Source organism: Arachis hypogaea, chromosome 17, assembly GCF_003086295.3.
Source record: "Arachis hypogaea cultivar Tifrunner chromosome 17, arahy.Tifrunner.gnm2.J5K5, whole genome shotgun sequence".
Taxonomy (NCBI): Eukaryota; Viridiplantae; Streptophyta; class Magnoliopsida; order Fabales; family Fabaceae; genus Arachis; species Arachis hypogaea.
Window position 1 is genome coordinate 79440115 of NC_092052.1, and position 26685 is coordinate 79466799.

The 26685-nt window shown below is 38.9% G+C and overlaps 2 non-coding genes across 2 annotated transcripts; one reads left to right on the forward strand and one right to left on the reverse strand.

Annotated features, from left to right (window-relative positions):
• Positions 1-13875: 13875 nt before the first annotated feature.
• LOC112768887 (small nucleolar RNA R71) lies at positions 13876-13983 on the forward strand. Its single transcript, XR_003186266.1, has one exon. It is a non-coding gene; the product is annotated as a small nucleolar RNA R71 (small nucleolar RNA).
• A 5201-nt stretch (positions 13984-19184) lies between these two features.
• Positions 19185-19292, reverse strand: LOC112767969 (small nucleolar RNA R71). The gene has a single exon (XR_003185409.1). It is a non-coding gene; the product is annotated as a small nucleolar RNA R71 (small nucleolar RNA).
• Positions 19293-26685: the final 7393 nt, after the last annotated feature.

A 26685-nucleotide genomic window follows, 5' to 3' on the forward strand; every position in this document is an offset into this window, starting at 1 on the left:
TGATTGCTTAGATTAGGCGTTTTAGTTTATTTTATTTAAATTTTGCATTATTATTTTCGAACTTCTCTTTAATAATAGTATTAATATTTTCCTTAATTTCTGAAATTAAGTTTGGTGTTACCTAGTTAAATTTATTTTAATTTTCCTGTTTATTTTTCCTGTTAATTTTCAAAATATTTTTTATTTAATTTCAGTTATTATTTTTGAATTTATTTATTTATTTATTTAGTATTTTAATTTTATTATTTTACATAGGTTACCTTACTGGGAGTTCTCTGCACTCTGACGTAGAGAATCCTATCTTTTCTTGTTTTCTGTCTGTTTATGAGCAGGAACAGGGACAAGGAACCTCTGTTAGACTTTGGTCCTGAACCTTGAAGGACTTGTAGGAAACGTTTACAACAAGCAAGACTTTACAAGGCTGTAGAGTCCACTATGGATAATAATAATAATGCTGGTAATGGTAATGTGGCAAATCGTAATGGGGATGATAAACAAAAGAGATTACTTGGCTCTTATTCTGCCCGTACTGCAGATCTTTATGGAAAAAAGTATTGTGGTGCCTCCTATAGCTGCAACAACTTTGAGTTCAAGCCACAACTGGTCACCCTGGTGCAACAAAATTGCCAATATCATGGACTTCCTTATGAAGATCCAAATCAATTTATATCTGATTTTCTGCAGATTTGTGATACTGTGAAGACAAATGGAGTGAATCCTGAGGTGTACAGACTCATGCTTTTCCCGTTTGCTCTAAGGGATAAAGCAAAGCTATGGCTAAATTCCCAACCCAAGGAAAGCTTGAATACGTAGGAGAAGGTTGTTACTGAGTTTCACACTAAATTTTTCCCACCAAAGAAGCTGACTAAGCTTAGGTTGGAGGTTCAGACTTTCAGGTAGAAGGAGGGTGAAACTCTTTATGAAGCTTGGGAGAGATACAAGCTACTGACTAGGCAATGCCCTCCGGACATGTTCTCCAAATGGACCCAACTAGATATCTTTTATGAAGGTTTGGGTGAGATGTCCAAGATGAGCTTAGATACCTCTGCAGGTGGTTCATTGCACAAGAAGAAGACACCAGAGGAGACTATTGAGCTTATTGAATTGGTTACTAGCAACCAATATTTATATTCATCTAACAGGAATTCTGTGAACTCTGAGAGCTCTCAGAAGAAAGGCGTGTTGGAAGTGAAAGCTGTTAATCCTCTTCTTGCTTAGAACAAGCTTATGTCTCAGCAAATAAATCTACTTACTCAGCAGATGGGTGGCATGCAAGTCTCAGCTATCAACACCCAAAACCCACCTCAAGAGGCCTCCTATGACATGGCAGGTAACTTTGTGCAAAATGATAATTATGATTATGCTCAATCCTCTTCTGGACAGGTCAATTACATTGGGAGTGGTCCTAGGAATCCCAACAATGATCCATATTCTAAGACATACAATCAGGGGTGGAGAAATCACCAAAATTTTGGATGGAGGGACCAACCTCAGAGACCTCAGAACTTCAACAATAATTCTCAGGGCGGCTTTCAACAGAATAATTATAATAACCGCAACTTTCAGTCTCAGCAACAACAACCAGCTCATTAAGCAAACTCTAAATCCCAAGAAGATTCTAATTGGGATATGATGAGGAGTTTTATGCAGGAAACCAAAGCCTCCATTAGAAACTTGGAAGTGTAAATGGGTCAACTGAGTAAGCAAATACCTGAGAGGTCTGCAAGTACATTTCCAGGTGATACAGTGGTGAACCCAAGAGAAGATTGCAAGGTTATTCAATTGAGAAGTGGTAAAGTAGCTGGCTTTGAGACCAAGGCCAATGAAGAGCTAGTTGAAAAGGAAGCTCTAGAGGAGAAAAAGGGAGAAGTGGAGCACGCCTCTCCAAAACATTCAGACAACCCGTTCCCTGACTCTCTTGACACTCATCCCACCTTGCCAAAGGCTCCAGAATACAAGCCAAAAATGCCATATCCTCTGAGGCTCCAGAAGGCTTCCAAAGAAAAGCAATTCTCTAAATTTTTAGAAGTCTTCAAGAAGCTGTAGATCAACATTTCTTTTGCAGAGGCTCTTAAGCAAATGCCTCTCTATGCTAAATTTATGAAAGAATTGTTGACTAACAAGAGAAATTGGAAGGAGCAAGAAACCGTGGTGTTAACCAAGGAATGCAGTGCTATTATTCAACATAAACTTCCTGAGAAAATGCAAGATCCGGGGAGCTTTGTGATTCCTTGCATCATTGGAGATGTCACCATTCAGAGAGCTTTATGTGATCTGGGAGCTAGCATCAATCTCATGCCACTTTCAGTGATGAAAAAGCTTCAAATTAAGGAGGTAAAACCCACTCGTATTTCTCTTCAACTTGCTGATTTTTCTATTAAATTACCTGTGGGTGTGGTTGAAGATTTACTTGTGAAAGTAGGACCATTTATTTTTCCTGCTGATTTTGTTATTTTAGACATTGAAGAGGATGCAAAATCCTCTATTATTCTTGGTAGACCCTTTTTAGCTACAGGTAGACCTCTGATTGATGTGCAAAAGGGTGAATTAACCCTGAGGGTCAATGAAGAACATGTGGTCCTTAATGTTTTTGAAGCTCTCAAGCACCCTAATGATTCTGAAGGGTGTATGAGAATTGATGTAGTTGAACCACTTGTTCAAGAGGTACTGGAAGCTGAGGTACTTGATGACATCCTGGATCCTATTTCTGAGTATGAATTAATGGAAGTTGATGATTCACCAACCCAGAAGGTTGTGGTTCACACGCCTAAAGCAGAGGAGGAAGCCCCCAAGATTGAGCTCAAACCTTTACCTCCTTCTCTGAAATATGTGTTCTTGGGTGAAAATGATTCCTATCCAGTGATAATTAGCCCTTCCCTGAAGCCTAAAGAGGAAGAGGCACTTATTTCAGTGCTCAGGAGCCATAAAACAGCTCTTGGATAGACCACTAGTGACTTGAAAGGGATTAGTCCAACCAAGTGTATGCACGGGATCCTCCTTGAAGATGAAGCTAAACTAGTTGTGTAGCCACAAAGGAGACTCAATCCAACTATGAAAGAGGTGGTCCGAAAAGAGGTAATGAAATTATGGGAAGTAGGTATTGTTTACCCTATTTCTGACAGTCCTTGGGTGAGTCCTGCGCAAGTAGTTCCCAAAAAAGGAGGGATGACAGTGATTAAGAATGAAAAGAATGAGCTTATTCCTACAAGAACAGTCACAGGATGGAGGATGTGCATAGACTACAGGAGGTTCAACACTACTACAAGGAAGGATCATTTCCCCCTACCTTTCATTGATCAGATGCTTGATAGGTTAGCTGGTCATGCTTTTTATTATTTTCTAGATGGATATTCTGGATATAATCAAATTATGGTGGATCCTCAAGATCAAGAGAAGACAGCATTCACATGCCCTTTTGGAGTATTTGCCTACAGGAGAATGCCATTTGGACTTTGCAATGCTCCAGCAACTTTTCAAAGGTGTATACTTTCAAGTTTTTCTGACATGATTGAAAAGTTCATTGAGGTATTTATGGATGACTTTTCTATTTTTGGTAATTCTTTTGAATCCTGCCTTAAGCATTTATCTCTTGTCTTGAAACGGTGTCAAGAATCAAACCTTGTTTTGAATTGGGAAAAAATGCCATTTTATGGTCACAGAAGGCGTTGTTCTTGGACACCGGTTTTCAAGTAAGGGGATTGAGGTTGACAGAGCCAAGGTGGAGGTGATTGAAAAATTACCACCACCAACTAATGTTAAGGCAGTGAGGAGTTTCTTGGGTCATGCAGGATTTTATAGAAGATTTATAAAGGATTTTTCTAAGATTGCTAAACTATTGAGCAACCTGTTAGTTGTTGATGTTCCTTTTGTCTTTGATTCTGATTGTCTGCATGCTTTTGAAACCCTAAAAGCAAACCTTACCTCTGCTCCCATTATAGCTCCTCCTGACTGGGATTTACCATTTGAATTAATGTGTGATGCCAGTGATTTTGCTATAGGATCTGTTTTAAAACAGAGGCATAGTAAGCTTGTACATGTCATTTACTATGCTAGTCGTGTGTTAAATGATGCCCAAAAGAATTACACAACTACAGAAATGGAATTACTAGCTGTTGTGTATGCTGTTGATAAGTTTAGGTCCTATTTACTTGGTCCTAAGGTTATTGTTTATACTGACCATGCTGCTTTGAAGTACCTTCTAACCAAGTAGGATTCTAAACCAAGATTAATATTATGGGTGTTACTCCTTCAGGAGTTTGATATTGAGATAAATGACAGGAAAGGGTCAGAAAATCAAGTAGCTGACTATCTCTCTAGAATCGAGCCTGAAGTAGGAGTACAACCACCCACGGCTGTGACTGAGACATTTCCAGATGAACAATTGTTCCTCATTCAGCAGGCTCCATGGTTTACAGACATTGCAAATTATAAGGCTCTGAATTTTATTCCAAAGGAGTACAGTAGACAACAAGTAAAGAAGCTATTGACTGATGCAAAATACTACATTTGGGAGGAACCGTACCTTTTTAAAAGGTGTTCAGATGGTATAATCCAGAGATGTGTCCCAGATGAAGAAACACAGCAGATTCTTTGGCACCGTCATGGTTCTGATTATGGAGGCCACTTTGGTGATGAAAGGACAGCTACAAAGGTCCTTCAGAGCGGGTTTTACTGGCCGACTCTCTTCAGAGATTCAAGAGAATTTATGAAGCACTGTGACAGATGTGCAAAGGCCACAAATCTCCCTGCTAACCATGAAATGCCACAGTATGGGATTCTTGAAATTGAGTTGTTTGATGTGTGGGGTATTAATTTCATGGGACCTTTCCCACCCTTTCATTCAAACAACTATATTCTAGTGGCGGTTTATTATGTGTCCAAGTGGGTGGAAGCTGTGGCTCTACCCACCAATGATGCCAAGGTGGTAATGAGCTTTCTTCAGAGGTATATCTGTAGCCGATTTGGTGTCCCAAGGACACTCATTAGTGATGGTGGAAGTCACTTTTATAACAGAAAACTGGACTCTCTTCTGCAGAGATATAGAGTCCGTCATAAAGTGGCAACCCCATATCACCCTCAGACAAGTGGACAGGTTGAAGATTCCAACAAGGAACTTAAGAGGATTCTAGAGAAGACCGTCAGTGTTTCAAGAAAGGACTGGTCTAGGAAGCTTGATGATGCTCTCTGGGCATACTGGACAGCCTACAAGACTCCTATTGGCATGTCTCCTTATCAGTTGGTCTATGGCAAGGCCTGTCACTTGCTAGTTGAGCTGGAGCACAAAGCTTACTGGGCAATCAGATATCTGAATTTTGATTCAGAAGCTGCAGAAATTAAGTGAATGCTTCAGTTGAATGATATTGATGAATTCAGATATTCAGGCTATGAGAATGCCAAGCTCTATAAGGAGAGAACCAAGCTACTGCATGATAGGAAGATTGCCATCAGAGTCTTTGAGCCAAGATAGAGAGTGCTTCTATATAATTCAAGGCTCAAATTTTTTTTCCGGGAAGCTGAAATCCCGGTGGTCAGGACCGTTTGTGGTTACCAGAGCTTCCCCATATGGTCATGTGGAAATACAGGAAGAGAATTCTGACAGGAAATTTACAGTGAATGGCCAGAGGCTGAAGCACTATCTTGGAGGCAAGATTGATCACCAGAGGTCCACTTTACTGTTTTTCAGATCATGCAGCTATCTAAGAACAGGAGCCAGACAAAAAAAAAGGCACATGACGTGCAAGCATCGCTGACGCGTACGCGTCAGATGGGTGTGCGTGAAAAATAAAAATGAACAAAGAGTTGCGCGGGAGTGGCGTAGGAATGGTGCCTTGCACAAGAATATCCTCACGCGTATGCGTCCATGACGCGTGTGCGTCATTGGTGATTTTGGCACTCCACGCGTACGCGTGACCTTCAAAATCGGCATAAATAAGTGTTTGGGCAGAGAGTTGTGCTGGCTTGGGGCTGGAAGTTGCTAGAAGCACAAAATTTGGTCACGCGTACGCGTTCCTGATGCGTGCGCATCATCTGCACAAATGGCCATCCACGCGTGCGCGTGCATGACGCACACGCATCGTATGAAAATATTGGTTCCCAAGCCACACAAACAGAGAGTTGTGCGTGCGCGCGGATGCGTGCCTGACGCTCACGCATCATTAAGGAAAATTTGCGACCCACGCGTACGCGTGTTGTACACGTACGCGTCGCCTGCGCCACACAACTACACTAGTTCGCCGCCCAGTTTTAATTTTATTTCTCCCTCTCCCAATCCTAATTCTCTCTTGTTCTTGTATCTTTTTCTTTTTCTTTTTCTTTCATCATAATATTTGTCTCTTTCTGTTTTCAGTTCTTCTTTGCTTGAGGACAAGCAAACCTTTAAGTTTGGTGTTGACGCTTTGCTTAAGGGTTTTCTATTTATTTTTATGGCACAAAAAGGAGGCGAATCATCTTCACGGAGGAGCACAACCTGAAGAATAAAACGATTGCTAGGATAACTAAGGTGGTTGAGTTCCTTTCATTCTGTATTCCTTCCCGCTTTTACTATATTATGTTGCGGTTTTCTGCTATTTTGCTTTGTTTGTTGCATGATCCTTTATTAGTTAGAATCCTAGGTCTAGTTTAATTTTCTCTTAATTGCTTTAATTCTAAAAAGATGTCTCATGTATTACTCACTGAGCTTGAATTCAAATCAAAATACAGAAGTAATGTATTGCATGAGAAAGTGAGTTTATATTGAAGAATAGTCTTATTTACTTAAATGTGGTGGTATTAATTGTAATTCTGAATGCATGATATGAACAGTGCATAGTTGAATTTGAATCAAAGAATTTTAATGTAGAAGGAACAGTAATTTAGAGAACTATTATGACTTCTCTGAAATTAATGAAAGTTTAATCCTTGAAGCAAAAGAAACAGCAAAAGAAAAATAAAAGCAAGGTCCAAGGCTCTGAGCATCAATGACTAGGGAGGTCAGACATGATTAAAAGCTCAAAGAGTTGTTTCCCTAGTCACATGCTTGTGGTGTTATTGTGTCAAGTAATCCTTGAGACAAAACATTTAGAGTTGAGATCAATTGCATTTAAAAAGAGTACGCCAAAGGCTTTGAGCACCACTGTCTGGGAGTAACTAAAAAAAATTTTTAGAGTTCCCCAGTTAAGTGCTTGTGGGGTTTCTGTGTCAAGTAAAGCTTGAGACAAAATATTTAAAGTCACGGCTAGGCTCAAGGTGCAAAGCATCAAGGATAAGAAAAAATTGCTGTGTTCAAGGGTTAAATTGAGTTACAAAAGATCAGAAAATTCATAATACTATCCGGATTCTAATTTCGAATGACAGTGACATCCTTCTAATTCAAAGGAGAGTATGATGCCAAACCTATTCAGGATTACAATTGTAAACCCCACTATAAGAAGAGACATGGGCTTAATCGAACTCTCACTCTCATGCAAATTCACATCCTAAGCTTATATTAGTTCTGGTTACTTGAGGACAAGCAACAATTCAAGTTTGGTATTGTGATGCGTGAGCATCTTTCCTATCTTTTCCTAGTGAGATAATGAGAAATATCAATAAAGCATTACCTAACTAGCAAGCATGCATTAAGATAACTACAACTAAAAGCATATTTGAATAAGAGATATGAAATTAGAATAAGAAAACTAAGAAATTAAAACTAGTAGAAGTGAATTACAATCAATCAATATAAAGGTCTTAGCTAGGGGAGAGAATTGGAATTCCTATCCTTATTGTCATCATCAAATGATGGAAATTGCCTATTGCTTCCACTTAGTTATCCTCTAACAAATGAAGAAAAGTCAAGTGAATACAATTAACTTCAGTTCACAAGTCTAGTCAACTCCTAATAAGAGACTAGATTTAGTGAAGTTCAAGCCAACTAGCAATTTTCAATTACCCATCCACATTAGGTATTGACAATTCAAGAGTTTCCAATACTCAACCCCAAAGCCAGGAATAGAAATCTACTCCATAGTCATAAGATGCATTTTCACAAACACCTTGTGTGCACTAAAAGAAGACATTATGAAATTGACAAATAAATCCAAATCAAAGCTACCCACTAGCAATAATTGATAATAACAAACCAAATAACACCAATGAACATGAAAAACTCAATGAATTAATAGAAATTAATTCAACAAAATCCAAATTCAAAACACAAAATAACTTATATTACAAAGGTGCTAAGTAAAATTAAAGAGTAGAAACTACAATTAAAGCATCAAGAACTGAAAGTAAAAAGGATATAATCCAAGGATTCAAGTGAAAATGAGCAAGGAACACAAAAACCTAGAAAGAAGTGAGAGTCTCTCTCTCTAGAAAACAAAGAACAAAAACTAGCTAAAATTAAGTCTAATGTGTGTATGCTTGATTGCCTCCTTTCCTACTCCAATTCTTGGCCTTTTCCCATTCAGAATCAAGTTGGATTTAGGCCTGGAGCCTCTCAGAATTTGCTAGCTACATTTTCCATAAATGAGTCACGCGCTGAACGTCACGCTATGCGTAGGTCACGCGTGCGCGTCTCTGAACTCTTCACAAGTCACGCGTACCCAGAAGATCACGCATATGCGTCAGTCGAACTTCGCAATTATCACGCGTATGCAGAGGCAACGCATACGCGTCCGTTGACTGCTGCACTTGGTCACGCGTACGCGTTGGTACCAGCTTCTTAATTCTTCTATTTCTTGTGTTCCTTCCACTTTTGCATGCCTCCTTTCCATTCTCCAAGCCATTCCTGCCCTATAAACCCTAAAATCACTTGACAAATGCATCACGTCATCGAATGGTGCTAAGAGAGGAGTAAGAATTAGCATTTTTAAGGCCTAGGACGCATGTTTTGAACTATGATTCATAATTAGGAAGGAATCATAAAAGCATGCAATTTACATTAATAAGTGTGAAAAGAGTTAACAAAATTCACTCAATTTAATCCAAAATAAACCATAAAATTATGGTTTATCAATCTCCCCACACTTACACATTAGAATGTCCTCATGCTAAGCTCAAGAAAACCACAAAGGGGTGAAGGGGAATGGTAGGGCTTATGAAATGTAACCTATCTAAATGAATGCAACTAAATGCAAAATGCTTCTACCTACTTGGTTAAAAATAAAGCAACCTCTAAGAACATATATGAACATGTAGGGCTAAGACAGTATGATGATTCATGAGTTCCACCAATTCAAATATCAACATGAACTGTAAATAAACTTGCAAGAAGAAAGCTCATGAAAGCAAGGAACAAGGGATTGAGCATCGAACCCTCACCGGAAGTGTTTACACTCTAATCTCTCTAGTGTTTGAGGGTTGATTCTCTCAATTGTCTACTAATCTTGCTTTCTAAGGCTTGCTCTTCTTCTACCAATCAACATATATTCAATGCATGGATACACATATCAAGAGGTCTTTTCAAGAGTTGTAATGGGGTTAGGGTCAAGGTAAGATTCTATTTGCCCAAATGGACTAGAATTTGGATCCTTGATTAACCTAAACTTTCCACCTAACCTAATACAATCAATGTAATCAAAATGCAAAACCTAACTACCCACTGATTATTCTTTCTACATATTCATGCATCCCAATTTTAAACACAATTCATATGCATTGCTATCACTGTTTACCTTGGGGGCATTTTGTCCCTTTTTTATTGCTTTCTTTTTCTCTTTTTCTTTTTCTTCTTTATATATATATAAAGAAAATCCACTTTGAGTGCAGGGAGGTCAGAATCCAACAGCATCAGCAGTCCTTTTTCAACCTCTGAATCTGATTTCTGCTCAAGTCCCTCAATTTCAGCCAGAAAATACCTGAAATCACAGAAAAACACACAAACTCATAGTAAAGTCCAGAAATGTGAATTTAACATAAAATCTATTAAAAACATCCCTAAAAGTAACTAGATCCTACTAAAAACATACTAAAAACAATGTCAAAAAGCGTATAAATTATCCGCTCATCACAACACCAAACTTAAATTGTTGCTTGTCCCCAAGCAACTGAAAATCAAAATAGGATAAAAAGAATAGAATATACTATAAATTCCAAACTATCAATGAAACAGAGCTTCAATCATATGAGCGGGACTTATAGCTTTTTGCCTCTTGAATAGTTTTGGCATCTCACTTTATCCATTGAGGTTCAGAATGATTGGCATCTATAGGAACTCAGAGTTCAGATAGTGTTATTGATTCTCCTAGTTCAGTATGATGATTCTTGAACACAGCTATTTTATGAGTCTTGGCCGTGGCCCTAAGCACTTTGTTTTCCAGTATTACCACCGGATACATAAATGCCACAGACACATAATTGGGTGAACCTTTTCAGATTGTGACTCAGCTTTGCTAAAGTCCCCAATTAGAGGTATCCAGGGTTCTTAAGCACACTCTTTTTTTGCTTTGGACCTTGACTTTAACCGCTCAGTCTCAAGTTTTCACTTGACACCTACACGCCACAAGCACATGGTTAGGGACAACTTGGTTTAGCCGCTTAGACCAGGATTTTATTCCTTTAGGCCCTCCTATCCACTGATGCTCAAAGCCTTGGGATCCTTTTTATTTGCCCTTGCCTTTTGGTTTTAAGGGTTATTGGCTTTTTGCTCTTGCCTCTTGGTTTTAAGAGCTTTTGGCTTTTTCTGCTTGCTTTTTCTTTTTCTTTCTATATATTTTTTTTTTGCCTTTTTTTTTATTTTTTTTTTCTGCAAGCTTTGTTCTTTGCTGCTTTTTCTTGCTTCAAGAATCATTTTTATGATTTTTCAGATTATCAAATAACATGTCTCCTAGTCATCATTCTTTCAAGAGCCAACATATTTAACATTCTTAAACAACAACTTCAAAAGACATATGCACTGTTCAAGCATACATTCAGAAAACAAGAAGCATTGTCACCACATCAATATAATTAAACTAAGTTCAAGGATAAATTCAAAACTCATGTACTTCTTGTTCTTTTGATTTAAAACATTTTTTTTAAAAGAGGTGATGGATTCATAGGACATTTATAACTTTAAGACATAGTTACTACTACTAATGATCATGTAATGAAGACACAAACATAGATAAGCACATAACATAGAAAATGAAAAACAGAGAAAGTAAGAACAAGGAATGAGTCCACCTTAGTGATGTCCTTGAGCTCTTCTATGTCTCTTCCTTGCCTTTGTTGCTCCTCCTTCAATGCTATTAGATCTTCTCTGATTTCATGAAGGATGATGGAGTGCTCTTGATGTTCCACCCTTAGTTGCTTCCAATAATTGTGTGGAAGAAAATGTATCCCTTGAGGTATCTCAGGGATCTCTTGATTTGCAGTCAAATGTTCTACCACTGAGCTATAGACCCTTGATGGAAGATTTTGTCTTCCCTTTCCTCTTTCTAGAGGTTTCTCTGGCCTTAGGTGTCATCAATGGTTATGGAAAAAACAAAAAAGCTATGCTTTTACCACACCAAACTTAGAATGTTGCTCGCCCTCGAGCAAAAGAAGAAAGGATAGAAGAATAAGAAGAAGATATGGAGGAGATGGAGGGAGATGTGTATTCGGCCATATGGGTGGGATTGGGTGGGAAAGAGATGTTGAATTTTGAAGGAAGGTGGGTGTTTGGATGTGAGTGGTAAAGAGTTAATAGGGAAGAGTGTTTATTGGGAATAGAGGATGATTGAGAAGAGAGAAGAGAGTGAGTGGAGGTAGGTGGGGATCCTGTGGGGTTCACAGATCCTGAGGTGATCCTGTGAGGTCCACAGATCTTGAGGTGTCAAGGCATTTACATCCCTGCACCAATTTAGGCATGCAAAATGCCCTTGCACACAACTCTGGGCGTTCAGCGCCAGGTTGGTGCCCATTTTGGGCGTTTAATGCCCATTTGCTGCCATTTCTGGTGTTGAACGCCAGAACCATGCTTGTTCTGGCGGTTCAGCGCCAGGATGCTCCCATTCTGGGCGTTCAGCGCCAGAACTATGCTCTGTTCTGGCGTTTGAACGCCAGACAGATGCTCCTCCAGGGTGTGATTTTTCTTCTGCTGTTTTTGATTCCGTTTTTGAATTTTTTTGTTTATTTTGTGACTCCACATGATCATGAACCTAAGAAAACATGAAAAACAATAAAAATAAGAATTAGATAAACATTGGGTTGCCTCCCAACAAGCGCTTCTTTAATGTCAATAGCTTGACAGTGGGCTCTCATGGAGCCTCACAAATGTGCAGAGCTTTGTTGAGGCTCTCCAACACCAAACTTAGAGTTTGGATATGGGATTTCAACACCAAACTTAGAGTTTGGTTGTGGCCTCCCAACACCAAACTTAGAGTTTGACTGTGGGGGCTCTGGTTGACTCTTCTTGGAGAGAAGCTTTTCCTACTTCCTCTCCATGGTTGCAGAGGGAGATCCTTGAGTTTTGAATACAAGGGAGTTCTCATTCCATTGAAGGACTATTTCACCTCTGTCAACATCAATCACAGCTCTTGCTGTGGCCAGGAAAGGTCTTCCTAGGATGATGGATTCATCCTCTTTCTTTCCAGTATCCAGGACTATGAAATCAGCAGGGATGTAAAGGCCCTCAACCTTTACTAATACATCTTCTACTTGTCCATAAGCCTGTTTTCTTGAGCTGTCTTCCATCTCTAGTGAGATTTTAGCAGCTTGCACCCCATAGATTCCCAGTTTCTCTATTACAGAGAGGGGCATGAGGTTTATTCCTGAACCAAGGTCACACCGAGCCTTAAAGATCATGGTGCCTATGGTACAGGGTATTATGAACTTTCCAGGATCCTGTCTCTTCTGAGGCAATGTCAGTTGATCCAGATCACTTAGTTCATTGATGAACAAGGGAGGTTCAACTTCCCAAGCATCAATGCCAAACAATTTGGCGTTCAGCTTCATGATTGCACCAAGAAACTTGGCAGTTTGCTCTTCAGTGACATCCTCATTCTCTTCAGAAGAGGAATACTCATCAGAGCTCATGAAGGGCATAAGGAGGTTCAATGGAATCTCTATGGTCTCTAGATGAGCCTCAGAGTCCTTTGGTTCCTCAGAGGGAAGCTCCTTATTGATCACTGGACGTCCCAGGAGGTCTTCCTCCTTGGGATTCACGTCCTCTCATCTCCTCACAGGTTCGGCCATGGCGCTTATGTCAATGGCCTTGCACTCTCCTTTTGGGTTCTCTTCTGTATTGCTTGGGAGAGTACTAGGAGGGATTTCAGTGATCCTTTTACTCAGCTGGCCCACTTGTGCTTCCAGATTTCTAATGGAAGACCTTGTTTCATTCATGAAACTTACAGTGGCCTTAGATAGATCAGAGACTAGATTTGCTAAATTAGAAGCATTTTGTTCAGAGTTCTCTGTCTGTTGCTGAGTTGATGATGGAAAAGGCTTGCTATTGCTAAACCTGTTTCTTCCACCATTATTAAAGCCTTGTTGGGGCTTTTGATCCTTCCATGAGAAATTTGGATGATTTCTCCATGTTGAGTTATAGGTGTTTCCATAAGGTTCACCTAAGTAATTTACCTCTGCTATTGCAGGGTTCTCAGGATCATAGGCTTCTTCTTCAGAAGATGCCTCTTGAGTACTGTTGGATGCAGCTTGCATTCCATGCAGACTCTGAGAGATCATATTGACTTGCTGAGTCAATATTTTATTCTGAGCCAATATGGCATTCAGAGTATCAACCTCAAGAACTCCCTTCTTCATAGGCGTCCCATTACTCACAGGATTCCTTTCAGAAGTGTACATGAACTGGTTATTAGCAACCATGTCAATGAGTTCTTGAGCTTCTGCAGGCGTTTTCTTTAGGTGAATGGATCCACCTGCAGAAGTGTCCAGTGACATCTTTGATAGCTCAGATAAACCATCATAGAATATATCCAGGATGGTCCATTCTAAAAGCATGTCAGAAGGACACTTTTTGGTCAACTATTTGTATCTTTCCCAAGCTTCATAGAGGGATTCACCTTCTTTCTGTCTGAAGGTTTGAACATCAGCTCTAAGCTTGCTCAGCTTTTGAGGAGGAAAGTACTTGGCTAAGAAAGCCGTGACCAGCTTATCCCAAGAGTTCAGGCTGTCTTTGGGTTGAGAATCCAACCATAATCTAGCTCTGTTTCTTACAGCAAAAGGGAAAAGCATGAGCCTGTAGACTTCAGGATCTACTCCATTAGTCTTAACAGTATCACATATCTGCAAGAATTCAGTTAAGAACTGAAAAGGATCTTTAGATGGAAGTCCATGAAACTTGCAGTTCTGCTGCATCAGAGAAACTAATTGAGGTTTCAGCTCAAAATTTGTTTGCTCCAATGGCAGGAATGGAGATGCTTCTTCCATGTAAATTGGAATTAGGTGCAGTGAAGTCACCAAGCATCTTCCTTATATTATTATTATTTTCGGCTGCCATCTCCTTTTCCTATTTGAAAATTTCTGAAAGGTTATCTCTGGATTGTTGTATTTTAGCTTCTCTTAATTTTTTTCTTCAGAGTCCTTTCAGGTTCTGGATCTGCTTTAACAAGAATGTTCTTGTCCTTGCTCCTGCTCATATGACAAAGAAGAGGGCGCACAAAAATAATAATAATAATATGGGTCCTTTATACCACAGTATAGGGATCCCTTTGTGAGTGGAAGAAAAGAGGGGGAGACAAAGAATGTAATGTAATGGAAGAAACACATCTGTGAGGAGGGTTGAGATGCGAGATGAGATGTTAGGATATGAATGAATAAATAGAAAAAAATGGGAGAGAGGGAATTTTCGAAAATATTTTTGAAAAAGAGTTAGTGATTTTCGAAAATGGTTTTTGAAAAATGTTAGTAATTTTCGAAATTTTTTTTTTAAAATAAAAAATAAAAATAAAAATAATTAGTTAATTAAAAAGAAAATTTTGAAAAAGAGGAAAGATATTTTCTAAAATTAGAGAGAGAGAGTTAGTTAGGTAGTTTTGAAAAAGTTAAGAAACAAACAAAAAGTTAGTTAGTTAGTTGAAACAAATTTTGAAAAGATAAGAGGTTAGGAAGTTAGAGAAGATATTTTGAAATCAAATTTTGAAAAAGATAAGATAAGAAGATATTTTTGAAAAGATATGATTGAAGTTAGTTTTGAAAAAGATTTGATTTTTAAAATCTCAATTAATGACTTGATTCATAAGAAATCACAAGATATGATTCTAGAACTTAAAGTTTGAATCTTTCTTAACAAGCAAGTAACAAACTTCAAATTTTTGAATCAAAACATTAATTGTTTATGTTATTTTCGAAAATTTGATTAAAAATAAGAAAAAGATTTTTGAAAAATATTTTTGAAGTTTTCGAAAATAACTAAGAAATTTGAAAAAGATTTGATTTTTGAAAAAGATTTTGGAAAAGATAAGATTTTCAAATTGAAAATTTGATTTGACTCATGAAAGCAACTTGATTTTAAAAATTTTTGAAAAAGTCAATCCAAATTTTCGAATTTGATGAGAGAAAAAGGGAAAGATATTTTTTTTTATTTTTGAATTTTTATGATGCAAAAGAAAAACACAAAAAGGATGCAATGCATGAAATTTTTAGATCAAAACAATGAATGCATGCAAGAATGCTATGAATGTCAAGATGAACACCAAGAACACTTTGAATGTCATGATGAACATCAAGAACATATTTTTGAAAAAATTTTTAATGCAAAGAAAACATGCAAGACACCAAACTTAGAATTCTTTAATGCTTAGACACTAAGAATTCAAGAATGCATATGATAAACATGAAAAGACACAAAACAAAAAATCATCAAGATCAAACAAGAAGACTTACCAAGAACAACTTGAAGATCATGAAGAACACTATGAATGCATGATATTTTCGAAAAATGCAAGATGCATATGCAAGTGACACCAAACTTATGATATGACTCAAGACTTAAACAAGAAACATGAAATATTTTTTATTTTTGTGATTTTCTAATTTTTTTGGATTTTTATTTTATATTTTTCGAAAAATTCTTTTGAAAAAGAAAATTAAGGATTCCAAAATATTTAATATGAATTCCAGGAATCTTATGCTCTAAAGCTCCAATCAAAGGGTCAGGCATGGCTTAATAGCCAGCCAAGCTTTAGCATATAATTACATGGACTGGAGTGATTAGTTGAATACCAATCCCAAAGCAGTTTGGGTATGGCTTTACAGCCAGATAGGATTCAACATGTTTCATGAAACACTAGAATTCATTCTTAAAAATCTTGAAGCCATAGAATAATTTATTTTTGAAAACATTATTTTTATTATTTTATTTTATTTTATTTTTTTTTTAAAACAAAAGAAAAATTTTTGAAAGATTTTTGAGAAAATTTTGAAAACAAAACAAAAAGCAAATTACCTAATCTGAGCAACAAGATGAACCGTCAGTTGTCCAAACTCGAACAATCCCCGGCAACGGCGCCAAAAACTTGGTGCTGTTGCCGGATCAAAAGGGAATCTGGCACTGATGTTAACGGACCAAAAGCTTGCCGAAGACTCAAACAATCCCCGGCAACGGCGCCAAAAACTTGGTGCAAGAAATTGTGATCTCCAGGCTCGAACAAATCCTGGTAATGGCTTCCAAAGCTTGGTGCTCTGATCTTAATTCATAATTGTCACAACTTCGATACAACTAACCAGCAAGTGCACTGGGTCGTCCAAGTAATACCTTACGTGAGTAAGGGTCGAATCCCACGGAGATTGTTGGTATGAAGCAAGCTATGGTCACCTTGTAAATCTCAGTCAGGCAGATATAAAGTGATAATGGTGTTTTCGAATTTAATATAATAAAATAGGGATAGAAATACTTATGTAATTCATTGGTAGGAATTTCAAATAAGCGAATGGAGATGCTTTCGTTCCTCTGAACCTCTGCTTTCCTGCTATCTTCATCCAATCAGTCTTACTCCTTTCCATGGCTGGCTTTATGCAAGGGCATCACCGTTGTCAGTGGCTACATCCCCTCCTCTCAGTGAATAATATGCTCACGCACCCTGTCACGGCACGGCTATTCATCTGTCGGTTCCCGATCATGCTGGAATAGGATTCACCCTCCTTTTGCGTCTGTCACTAACGCCCAGCACTCGCGAGTTTGAAGCTCGTCACAGTCATTCAATCATTGAATCCTACTCAGAATACCACAGACAAGGTTTAGACTTTCCGGATTCTCTTGAATGCCGCCATCATTCTAGCTTACGCCACGAAGATTCTGGTTAGGAGATCTAAGAGATATTCATTCTAGCTTAATTCATGTAGAACAGAAGTGTTTGTCAGGCACGTGTTCATAAGGGGGAAGGATGATGAGCGTCACACATAATCATCACCTTCATCACGTACTTGGGTGCGAATGGATATCTTAGAAGAGAAATAAGAAGAATTGAATAGAAAACAGTAGTACTTTGCATTAATCTTTGAGGAACAGCAGAGCTCCACACCTTAATCTATGGAGTGTAGAAACTCTACCGTTAAAAATACATAAGTGAAAGGTCCAGGCATGGCCTAGAGGCCAGCCCCTCTGATCTAAGAACCAGGCGTCCAAAGATGTCCAAAATACAATAGTAAGAGGTCCTATTTATAATAAACTAGCTACTAGGGTTTACATGAGTGAGTATTTGATGTATAAATCCACTTCCGGGGCCCACTTGGTGTGTGTTTGGGCTGAGCTTAAGTGTTTCATGCATTGCATCTTTTTAGTGTTTTTCTCTTGCATCATAAAAATTCAAAAATAAAAAAAAAAATATCTTTCCTATTTTCTCTCATCAAATTCGAAAATTTGGAGTTGACTTTTTCAAAAATTTTTAAAATCAAGTTGTTTCTCATGAGTCAAATCAAATTTTCAATTTGAAAATCTTATCTTTTTCAAAATCTTTTTCAAAAATCAAATCTTTTTCAAAATTCTTAGTTATTTTCGAAAATTTCAAAAATATTTTTCAAAAATCTTTTTCTTATTTTTATAAAAATTTTTTCGAAAATAACTTAATCAATTAATGTTTTGATTCAAAAATTTGAAGTTTGTTACTTGCTTGTTAAGAAAGATTCAAACTTTAAGTTCTAGAATCATATCTTGTGATTTCTTATGAATCAAGTCATTAATTGTGATTTTAAAAATCAAATCTTTTTCAAAACTAATTTCTATCATATCTTTTCAAAAATATCTTCTCATCTTATCTTTTTCAAAAATATCTTTTCAAAATATCTTTTCTAACCTCCTAACTTCTTATCTTTTTCAAAATTTGTTTCAACTAACTAACTAACTTTTTGTTTGTTTCTTAACTTTTTCAAAACTACCTAACTAACTCTCTCTCTCTCTATTTTCGAAAATATCTTCCCCCTTTTTCAAAATTTCTTTTTAATTAACTAATTATTTTTAATTTTTATTTTTGATTTCAAAAAAAATTTCGAAAAAAATTTACTAAACATTTTTCAAAAAAAACTATTTTCAAAAATCATTAACTCCTTTTCAAAATAATTTTCAAAAATTATACCTCCCCCATCCTATTCTATTTATTCATTCATTTCCTAACATCTCATCTCACATCTCTTCCATTCGTACAGTTGCATTTCTTCCTTTACATCACATTCTTTGTCTCCCCCTTCTCTTCCACTCACAAAGGGATCCCTATACTGTGGTATAGAGGATCTCTATTATTATTATCATTTTTCTGGCCATTCTTCCTTGTCATATGAGCAGGAGCAAGGATAAGAACATTCTTGTGGAAGCAGATCCAGAACCTGAAAGGACTCTGAAGAGAAAATTAAGAGAAGCTAAAATACAACAATCCAGAGATAACCTTTCAGAAATTTTCGAACAGGCAGAGGAAATGGCAGCCGAAAATAATAATAATCCAAGGAGGATGCTTGGTGACTTTACTGCACCTAATTCCAATTTACATGGAAGAAGCATCTCAATTCCTGCCATTGGAGCAAACAACTTTGAGCTGAAACCTCAATTAGTTTCTCTGATGCAGCAGAACTGCAAGTTTCATGGACTTCCATCTGAAGATCCTTTTCAGTTCTTAACTGAATTCTTGCAGATAAGTGATACTGTTAAGACTAATGGAGTAGATCCTGAAGTCTACAGGCTCATGCTTTTCCCTTTTGCTATAAGAGACAGAGCTAGATTATGGTTGGATTCTCAACCTAAAGACAGCCTGAACTCTTGGGATAAGCTGGTCACGGCTTTCTTAGCCAAGTACTTTCCTCCTCAAAAGCTGAGCAAGCTTAGAGCTGATGTTTAAACCTTCAGACAGAAAGAAGGTGAATCTCTCTATGAAGCTTGGGAAAGATACAAACAGTTGACCAAAAAGTGTCCCTCTGACATGCTTTCGGAATGGACCATCCTGGATATATTCTATGATGGTTTATCTGAGCTATCAAAGATGTCACTGGACACTTCTGCAGGTGGATCCATTCACCTAAAGAAAACGCCTGCAGAAGCTCAAGAACTCATTGACATGGTTGCTAATAACCAGTTCATGTACACTTCTGAAAGGAATCCTGTGAATAATGGGACGCCTATGAAGAAGGGAGTTCTTGAAGTTGATACTCTGAATGCCATATTGGCTCAGAATAAAATATTGACTCAGCAAGTCAATATGATCTCTCAGAGTCTGAATAGAATGCAAGCTGCATCCAACAGTACTCAAGAGGCATCTTCTGAAGAAGAAGCCTATGATCCTGAGAACCCTGCAATAGTAGAGGTAAATTACTTAGGTGAACCTTATGGAAACACCTATAACTCAACATGGAGAAATCATCCAAATTTCTCATGGAAGGATCAAAAGCCCCAACAAGGCTTTAATAATGGTGGAAGAAACAGGTTTAGCAATAGCAAACCTTTTCCATCATCAACTCAGCAACAGACAGAGAACTCTGAACAAAATGCTTCTAATTTAGCAAATCTAGTCTCTGATCTATCTAAGGCCACTGTAAGTTTCATGAATGAAACAAGGTCTTCCATTAGAAATTTGGAAGCACAAGTGGGCCAGCTGAGTAAAAGGATCACTGAAATCCCTCCAAGTACTCTCCCAAACAATACAGAAGAGAACCCAAAAGGAGAGTGCAAGGCCATTGACATAAGCGCCATGGCCGAACCTGTGAGGAGAGGAGAGGACGTGAATCCCAAGGAGGAAGACCTCCTGGGACGTCCAGTGATCAATAAGGAGCTTCCCTCTGGGGAACCAAAGGACTCTGAGGCTCATCTAGAGACCATAGAGCTTCCATTGAACCTCCTTATGCCCTTCATGAGCTCTGATGAGTATTCCTCTTCTGAAGAGAATGAGGATGTCACTGAAGAGCAAACTGCCAAGTTTCTTGGTGCAATCATGAAGCTGAATGCCAAATTGTTTGGCATTGATGCTTGGGAAGTTGAACCTCCCTTGTTCATCAATGAACTAAGTGATCTGGATCAACTGACATTGCCTCAGAAGAGACAGGATCCTGGAAAGTTCATAATACCCTGTACCATAGGCACCATGACCTTTAAGGCTCTGTGTGACCTTGGTTCAGGAATAAACCTCATGCCCCTCTCTGTAATAGAGAAACTGGGAATCTATGGGGTGCAAGCTGCTAAAATCTCACTAGAGATGGCAGACAGCTCAAGAAGACAGACTTATGGACAAATAGAAGATGTATTAGTAAAGATTGAGGGCCTTTACATACCTACTGATTTCATAGTCCTGGATACTGGAAAGGAAGAGGATGAATCTATCATCCTAGGAAGACCTTTCCTGGCCATAGCAAGAGCTGTGATTGATGTTGACAGAGGTGAAATATTCCTTCAATGGAATGAGAACTCCCTTGTAATCAAAACTCAAGGATCTCCCTCTGCAACCATGGGGAGGAAGCAGGAAAAGCTTCTCTCCAAGCAGAATCAACCAGAGCCCCCACAGTCAAACTCTAAGTTTGGTGTTGGGAGGCCACAACCAAACTCTAAGTTTGGTGTTGAACTCCCATATCCAAACTCTAAGTTTGGTGTTGGAGAGTCTCAACAAAGCTCTGCACGTCTGTGAGGCTCCATGAGAAGCCCACTGTCAAGCTATTGACATTAAAGAAGCGCTTGTTGGGAGGCAACCCAATGTTTATCTAATTCTTATTTTTCATGTTTTCTTAGGTTCATGATCATGTGGAGTCACAAAATAAACAAAAAATTCAAAAACGGAATAAAAAACAGCAGAAGAAAAATCACACCCTGGAGGAGCATCTATCTGGCGTTCAAACGCCAAAACAGAGCATAGTTCTGGCGCTGAACGCCCAGAATGGGAGCATCCTGGCGCTGAACGCCCAGAACAAGCATGGTTCTGGCGTTCAACGCCAGAAATGGCACACATATGGGCGTTGAACGCCCAAAATGGCCACCAACCTGGCGCTGAACGCCCAGAGTTGGGTACAAAGGCATTTTTACATGCCTAATGGGTGCAGGGATGTAAATCCTTGAACACCTCAGGATCTGTGGACCCCACAGGATCCACTCAGGATCTGTGGACCCCACAGGATCCACTCAGGATCTGTGGACCCCACAGGATCCCCACCTACCTCCACTCACTTCTTCTCACCACTCTCTTTCACACAACCCCATAAACACTCTTCCCTAAAAACCCCTCACCAATCACATCAATCTCTCTTCCCCACTAAACCTTCACCACTCACATCCACCCACTCTTCCCAATAAACCTACCTCATAAACTCCACCTACCTTCAAAATTCAAAACCAATTTCCCACCCAAACCCACCCATATGGCCGAAACCTCCCCCCTTCCCTTTCCTATATAAAGCCCCCCATTCTTCTTCAAATTCACACAACACACCCCTCTACACTCCTCTTGGCCGAAACCACATCTCCCTCTCCCTCTCCATATTTCTTCTTCTTCTTCTTCTTCTATTCTTTTGTTTATTGCTCGAGGGCGAGCAATATTCTAAGTTTGGTGTGGTAAAAGCATAGCTTTTTTGTTTTTCCATTACCATTGATGGCATCTAAGACCGGAGAATCCTCTAGAAGAGGGAAAGGGAAGACAAAAGCTTCCACATCCGAGTCATGGGAGATGGAAAGGTTCATCTCCAAAGCCCATCAAGACCACTTCTATGATGTTGTGGCCAAGAAAAAGGTGATCCCTGAGGTCCCTTTTGAACTCAAAAGAAATGAGTATCCGGAGATCCGACATGAAATTCAAAGAAGAGGTTGGGAAGTTCTAACAAATCCCATCCAACAAGTCGGCATCTTAATGGTTCAAGAGTTCTATGCCAATGCATGGATCACCAAGAACCATGATCAAAGTAAGAACCCGGATCCAAAGAACTATGTTACAATGGTTCGGGGGAAATACTTAGATTTTAGTCCGGAAAATGTGAGGTTGGCGTTCAACTTGCCATACATGGAAGAGAACGCACGCCCCTACACAAGGATAGTCAACTTTGATCAAAGGTTGGACCAAGTCCTTATGGACATATGTGTAGAAGGAGCTCAATGGAAGATTGACTCCAAAGGCAAGCCGGTTCAACTAAGAAGATTGGACCTCAAGCCTATAGCTAGAGGATGGTTGGAGTTTATTCAATGCTCAATCATTCCCACTAGCAACCGGTCTGAAGTTACCATAGACCGGGCCATCATGATCCATAGCATCATGATTGGAGAAGAGGTGGAAGTTCATGAGATTATACCTCAAGAACTTTACAAGGTGGCTGACAAGTCTTCCACTATGGCAAGGTTAGCCTTTCCTCACCTCATTTGCCACCTATGCAATTCAGCTGGGATTGACATAGAGGGAGATATCCTCATTAAAGAGGAAAAGCCCATCACTAAGAAAAATATGGAGCAAGCAAGAGAGCCCATTCATGGAGCTCAAGAGGCGTATGAAGCTCATCACCATGAGATTCCGGAAATGCCTCAAATGCACTTTCCTCCACAAAACTATTGGGAGCAAATCAACACCTCCCTAGGAGAATTGAGTTCCAATATGGGACAACTAAGGGTGGAACATCAAGAGCACTCCATCATGCTTCATGAAATAAGAGAAGATCAAAAAGCAATGAGGGAGGAGCAACAAAGACAAGGAAGAGACATAGAAGAGCTCAAGGACATCATTGGTTCCTCAAGAAGGAAACACCACCATCACTAAGGTGGATTCATTCCTTGTTCTTACTTTCTCTGTTTTTCGTTTTCTATGTTATGTGCTTATCTATGTTTGTGTCTTCATTACATGATCATTAATAGTTAGTAACTTTGTCTTAAAGTTATGAATGTCCTATGAATCCATCACCTCTCTTAAATGAAAAATGTTTTAATTCAAAAGAACAAGAAGTACATGAGTTTCGAATTTATCCTTGAACTTAGTTTAATTATATTGATGTGGTGACAATGCTTCTTGTTTTCTGAATGTATGCTTGAACAGTGCATATGTCTTTTGAAGTTGTTGATTAAGAATGTTAAATATGTTGGCTCTTGAAAGAATGATGACTAGGAAACATGTTATTTGATAATCTGAAAAATCATAAAAATGATTCTTGAAGCAAGAAAAAGCAGCAAAGAACAAAGCTTGCAGAAAAAAAAATAGAAAAAAAAATTAGAAAGAAAAAGAAAAAGCAAGCAGAAAAAGCCAATAACCCTTAAAACCAAAAGGCAAGGGCAAATAAAAAGGATCCCAAGGCTTTGAGCATCAGTGGATAGGAGGGCCTAAAGGAATAAAATCCTGGTCTAAGCGGCTAAACCAAGCTGTCCCTAACCATGTGCTTGTGGCGTGTAGGTGTCAAGTGAAAACTTGAGACTGAGCGGTTAAAGTCAAGGTCCAAAGCAAAAACAAAGAGTGTGCTTAAGAACCCTGGACACCTCTAATTGGGGACTTTAGCAAAGCTGAGTCACAATCTGAAAAGGTTCACCCAATTATGTGTCTATGGCATTTATGTATCCGGTGGTAATACTGGAAAACAAAGTGCTTAGGGCCACGGCCAAGACTCATAAAGAAGCTGTGTTCAAGAATCATCATACTGAACTAGGAGAGTCAATAACACTATTCAAAATCTAAAGTTCCTATAGATGCCAATCATTCTAAACTTCAATGGATAAAGTGAGATGCCAAAACTATTCAAGAGGCAAAAAGCTATAAGTCCCGCTCATATGATTGAAACTATGTTTCATTGATAGTTTGGAATTTATAGTATATTCTCTTCTTTTTATCCTATTTGATTTTCAGTTGCTTGGGGACAAGCAACAATTTAAGTTTGGTGTTGTGATGAGCGGATAATTTATACGCTTTTTGGCATTGTTTTTAGTATGTTTTTAGTAGGATCTAGTTACTTTTAGGGATGTTTTCATTAGTTTTTATGTTAAATTCACATTTCTGGACTTTACTATGAGTTTTTGTGTTTTTCTGTGATTTCAGGTATTTTCTGGCTGAAATTGAGGGACTTGAGCAAAAATCAGATTCAGAGGTTGAAGAAGGACTGCTGATGCTGTTGGATTCTGACCTCCCTGCACTCAAAGTGGATTTTCTGGAGCTACAGAACTCGACATGGCACGCTTCCAATTGCGTTGGAAAGTAGACATCCAGGGCTTTCCAGCAATATATAATAGTCCATACTTTGGCCAAGAATTGACGACGTAAACTGGCGTTCAACGCCAGCCTTCTGCCCAAATCTGGCGTCCAGCGCCAGAAAAGGATCCAAAACCAGAGTTGAACGCCCAAACTGGCACAGAAACTGGCGTTCAACTCCACAAATGGCCTCTGCACGTGCAACACTTAAGCTCAGCCCAAACACACACCAAGTGGGCCCCGGAAGTGGATTTATACATCAAATACTTACTTATGTAAACCCTAGTAGCTAGTTTATTATAAATAGGACCTCTTACTATTGTATTAGGCATCTTTGGTCTCAGTTTTATTCCGAAATTGTGATCTCCAGGCTCGAACTATTCCTGGCACGTGAGCAACTTGGTGCTCTGATCTCAATACATAGTTGTCACAACTTCGATACAACTAACCAGCAAGTGCACTGGGTCGTCCAAGTAATACCTTACGTGAGTAAGGGTCGAATCCCATGGAGATTGTTGGTATGAAGCAAGCTATGGTCACCTTGCAAATCTCAGTCAGGCGGATTTAAACATGATACTTTATTAGATTAAAATAAACAATAAAAGGGATAGAGATACTTATGTGGATTCATTGGCAGGGATTTAAGATAAGCGAATGGAGATGCTTTTCGTTCCTCTGAACCTCTGCTTTCCTGCTATCTTCATCCAATCAGTCTTACTCCTTTCCATGGCTGGCTTTATGTGATACATCACCACTGTCAATGGCTACTTTCGGTCATCTCACGGGAAAATGATCCAATGCCCTGTCACGGCACGGCTAATCGTCTGGAGGCATCACCCTTGTCAATGGCTTCATCTTATCCTCTCAGTGAATAATCTGCTCACGCACCCTGTCACGGCACGGCTATTTATCTGTCGGTTCTCGATCATGCTGGAATAGGATTTACTATCCTTTTGCGTCTGTCACTAACGCCCTGCAATTGCGAGTTCGGAGCTCGTCACAGTCATTCAATCATTGAATCCTACTCGGAATACCACAGACAAGGTTTAGACCTTCCGGATTCTCTTGAATGCCGCCATCATTCTAGCTTACGCCACGAAGATTCTGGTTAGGAGATCTAAGAGATACTCATTCTAGCTTAATTCATGTAGAACGGAAGTGTTTGTCAGGCACGCGTTCATAGGGGAGATGGTGATGAGCGTCACACATAATCATCACCTTCATCACGTTCTTGGGTGCGAATGGATATCTTAGAAGCGAAATAAGAAGAATTGAATAGAAAACAATAGTACTTTGCATTAATCTTTGAGGAACAGCAGAGCTCCACACCTTAATCTATGGAGTGTAGAAACTCTACCGTATGAAAATCCATAAGTGAAGGTCCAGGCATGGCCGAGATGGCCAGCCCCCTAAACGAGATCAATAGTCTCCTAAGATGAACAATGGATTAAAACTGAGACCAAAGATTAATGCAAAGTACTACTGTTTTCTATTCAATTCTTCTATTCAACGGCGCCAAAAACTTGGTGCACGAAATTGTAATCTCCAGGCTCAAACAAATCCTGATAATGGCTCCAAAGCTTGGTGCTCTGATCTTAATTCATAATTGTCACAACTTCGATACAACTAACCAGCAAGTGCACTGGGTCGTCCAAGTAATACCTTACGTGAGTAAGGGTCGAATCCCACGGAGATTGTTGGTATGAAGCAAGCTATGGTCACCTTGTAAATCTCAGTCAGGCAGATATAAAGTGATAATGGTGTTTTCGAATATTATATAATAAAATAGGGATAGAGATACTTATGTAAATCATTGGTAGGAATTTCAGATAAGCGAATGGAGATGCTTTTCGTTCCTCTGAACTTCTGCTTTCCTGCTATCTTCATCCAATCAGTCTTACTCCTTTCCATGGCTGGCTTTATGCAAGGGCATCACCGTTATCAGTGGCTACATCCCCTCCTCTCAGTGAATAATATGCTCACACACCCTGTCACGGCACGGCTATTCATCTGTCGGTTCCCGATCATGCTGAAATAGGATTCACCCTCCTTTTGCATCTGTCACTAACGCCCAGCACTCGCGAGTTTGAAGCTCGTCACAGTCATTCAATCCTTGAATCCTACTCAGAATACCACAGACAAGGTTTAGACCTTCCGGATTCTCTTGAATGCCGCCATCATTCTAGCTTACACC